General features: G+C 47.0%; 1 long non-coding RNA gene across 1 annotated transcript; it reads right to left on the bottom strand.

The window, feature by feature from the left end:
- Positions 1-1077: 1077 nt before the first annotated feature.
- On the bottom strand, positions 1078-3446 carry LOC131507802 (uncharacterized). Its single transcript, XR_009259713.1, has 2 exons — positions 2589-3446; positions 1078-1697 (listed from the first exon to the last, which is right to left on the bottom strand). It is a non-coding gene; the product is annotated as an uncharacterized LOC131507802 (long non-coding RNA).
- Between the last annotated feature and the right edge of the window lie 611 nt (positions 3447-4057).

Raw genomic sequence — 4057 nt, 5'->3', positions numbered from 1 at the left:
GCCTGCTGAGATCATGAGACTGAGTCCTCAGCCCCAGGAGCTCTGTGGATGGCTAGGGAAGACAGACTCAGAGATGGAAAATGTCTCCATTCATTAAATATATGGAAGTAAAGAGGACAGGTACCCAACCCAGCCACGGGTGATTTAGAGAAGGCTTCCAGAGAAGGAGTCATCTTAGAATCGAGTCCTGAAGAATAACTAGAAAGTGGCCAGGTGAAGAGGGTAGAAAGTCCTTTCAGGCAGAGGAAACGGTGAGTAAAATCACAAAATCATGAGACAGCAGAGTGTGTATATGAGTGCGCATGTGCATGCATGTGTGTGTGTGTAAGAGACAGACGGCTGGGGATGGCCGATAGGGTTTTACAATCAATTGAGGGTATCTCTAGATTCTAAATGGGGGATTAGGGAAGGCACAACATTAGCAGTGGCAGTATATGAAGCTAAAGGGTTAGGTTGGGCTTTGAATGTTAAACTGAGATGTTCCAACCTAGTTATGTACAACAGAGGTTGACATACTATAGCTGGGAGCCAAATCTGACTTTCCGCTTATTTTGTAAATAAAGTTTTATTGGAACACAACCACATCCACTCGTTTATATATTGTCTATGGCTGCTCTTGCACAAGAATAGCAAATTTGAATAGTTGCTACAGGGACCACACGACTCAGGCCTTCATGACCCCCAATGTAAGAGATGATGATCCATTAAGGGGCTCTAGGTAGAGGGTAGAGATGACTCATTGTGTGTAACAGGAAAGCTATATGTCACCCCGACATAGCTTTGGTCCATGCTGTGGCATGGAGACAATTTATTTTGCTTAAGTGCTACAGAAGCATCATTGAAGGCCTTCTCAGGTAACGTACTCTATTTTCTGAGCACAGGACTCTACTTAGCTCTCCTCCACACCTGTGAGGAATGACTGACACAATGGATACAATTCCACCAACGTGGAATCCAGCAACCTTGGGCTACTGGTAGTTCTCCAACATGTAGGCTTCGGTTAGGAAACTAAAAGTACCACACCTGTTTCCCCTTTTGAGTTCACAAACCAACTGTTAGAAAATCCTAGCAATCAAATAAGTAGAAACTAAAACATTATCTTTATTGTTAGTACCCTTGAGTTAGACAAACATCGCCTCACAGACCATGGCTGGACTGACCAACTTCAGGGTTCTCCCATGAAGACTTGTTCCTGAATATTCATTTCTGCAAGTATGCAGTGACATACAAAGACAGAGAGAGGCAGACTGAGCTCCTTCCCCAAGCACACCAATAAGTCACTGCTCCATCCTTGGAGAGGGAATGGGGTGAGAGAGTAGGAGTGATACTCTAATGGAGCTCCCTCCACATGGAAGCATGAAGGCAGAGGAAAGGGAGAGTTCCATCACCAGCTCTGACATTATTTTCCATGTCTTTCAGCAACGTGCTGATGTTAGACTCTCACAGGATTATCTCTTTGGGGCCAGTGGGCCGGACTATGCGCTGAGGTCCTTGCTGTCGGTAATACTGAGAAAATGCTGATGCTGGAGGAAGAAACAGGACCAGGCACGAATCCCAAACTAGGTGAAGATTGGTTCGGCCCGTAGCGTGAAGTGCGAACGTACTGGAGTATTTGTGGTAGTGGGAAGTTAGCTGAAGGGGCAGGTATGTGGAGGTCAGGCCACCAGAAAGGAAGGGAGGTGGCCTGAGGAGACACCCTAGGGAAAGAATGAACCAGTTGAGAAGAGTTCTGAGTTCTAACACCACCACCCCAAGCACAGCCCTTCCGCCGTCTCTGAAACTTCAGTGCAATCCTGTTCTACAGCCAATCCCAGTTTTTTGTCCTGTGCTTCTGAGGGAGTAGCAGAAGGAAGAACAATGCCAAGCTCCTCTGAGGTCACAATGGTGGAAAGAGTAATAACTACTAGCAACCACCGTTTCCAGAAGACAGGCCAGCCCATCCCCCATTAGAAGCAAAGGCAGCAGCATGGCCGCACAATAGGAAACCCGGAGCCCGAGAACCCAGGGCTCACGCCCCTGAGCGTGCAAGCCACCCTGTGCCTCTCAGATACAGCCAATGACATTTTGAGGAAAGCTGCCTCCTAGGGATCGTATCGGTGGGACTCAAACTGTCACAATTTGGGCACGATGGTAAATGAGGTATTAATCTGAAATCACAGACAACATACGCAAAACACTTAGCCCGTTTGCCGGCTCATAATAAGCAGTAACTTCTCAACCAACAGGACCTCTTGTCATTTTTACTGTTGTAGTGTCACGATCAGTGCATCTTGGCTTTCCTTTCCCTAGGGTGACTGATGAATAGGTCACTGTGGCTTCAGAGCTATTTGGGGATCCCCAGCCAGGCACTTGACAAGGATTTGTGGAGAGGGAGGATTCCAGGTTATGCTTTAAGGACAGTAGGGATTTGACTTCGCAGAGATAAAGCAGGAGCTCTACAAAATGTGGGTCAAGGCCGCTGAAAGCTGGGCTGCCTGGCGGGAAGCTTGCTAACAGCCGCTGCACACACAGGCTATGGAAGGTGGGAGTCAGGAGACGAGGAAGAGAAGCAGGAAGTTTATACAAGGTGATTTTGTAGAAGATCAAACCTGACATATTTGCAGGACCTGTATAAAAAATGCAAAACAGCCATCTCTTTTAAGAACCATCTTCGAAATTGCAATAAATTCTCCCTGACAGAAACTCAGTCAAGTCCAGCATGTAATCTCCCACTGTCAAGAAGAGTAATGCCAAGTGGTATGTGTTCCTCTACTATAAAACAAACAAATAAATAAATCAATCAGAGGTTGCTGGCCTGGGAAGATGGAAGTTAATTTGCCAAAGCTGCTTCTCAGGGCTCAGCTTGCTCGCCTCGTGGGGTCTCCTTTTATCAGTCTTGTGCAACATGAGTACTTCTAGGGAAGCCCTCTTTGGCCAGTTCTCTCTGGTGCCACATCCCCCACAAAACAGGAGTAAAAGGATCTAGAATTACACACCGTGGGGCTTGAACTCTCACTCCACCAGTTATTATTAGCTATGTGGTCTTGAGCAAGTCGCTTTCCAAATCTAAGCCTCGGTAACCTCGCCCGGAGAGAGACTGAGAGTAGCACCCACCTTACAAGCCTTACTTGGAGGAGCAGGTGAAATCAGCCATGTGAAGTTAGGACGCTACAAGTTGGCACTCAGTGAGTGCTCAACGAATGCGAGTTACTATTGTCACCCTCGTCACCATCATCTTCTTCTTCAGGGCTATTGTTACTCTCCACCACCTCAGGTACATCACTTTCTTCACCCAGTGTATCTCCCTAACTCAGTATCAGAGCCTTAAGGACCCAAAGTCATGTTTGGGTCCATTGCGGAGAGCTAATTTGAGACAGAGAAACCAAATGGGCTTTAATCAGCTTTTCTCCCGCTGCTGTTTTATCCTGAGAAGTTCTGGGGTGTGTGTGTGTGTGTGTGTGTGTGTGTGTGTGACTTCCTCATTTTATTTTATTTTTTTTTTAATTTTTTTTAACGTTTATTTTTGAGACAGAGAGAGACACAGCATGAACGGGGGAGGGGCAGAGAGAGAGGGAAACACAGAATCAGAAGCAGGCTCCAGGCTCTGAGCCATCAGCCCAGAGCCCGACGCGGGGCTCGAACCCACAGACCGTGAGATCGTGACCTGAGCTGAAGTCGGACACTTAACCGACTGAGCCACCCAGGCGCCCCTCCTCATTTTATTTTAATATGTCTACGCTAATTCAACAAATAGCTATGGAGAGCCACTATGGAGCATCCTTACCAGGACAAAATGTCCCAGATGTGTACCAACTTTAAAGATAAAATAACCTTTCTAGACAGCATACCTTCTTCCAGTAACTGCCCATTTATCTGGCGGTCTTCACAGCCAGACTCTGCAAAAGAAATACCTTTGGTTGCAGTCACCTGTTATCCCTGCTCCTCTTAGCCTTCTGATTAATCTTGTTTTCCCACCATCACTGGGACGGCCCTCCCCAAATTCTAAATTCACTGGCCACATCTCCCTCCCGTGGCACTTGACCTCACTCAGCATTTGTTAAAGCTGACCTCCCCCCCC

Source organism: Neofelis nebulosa, chromosome 3 (assembly GCF_028018385.1).
Source record: "Neofelis nebulosa isolate mNeoNeb1 chromosome 3, mNeoNeb1.pri, whole genome shotgun sequence".
Lineage (NCBI taxonomy): Eukaryota > Metazoa > Chordata > Mammalia > Carnivora > Felidae > Neofelis > Neofelis nebulosa.
This window is presented reverse-complemented; position numbering and strand designations above follow the sequence as displayed.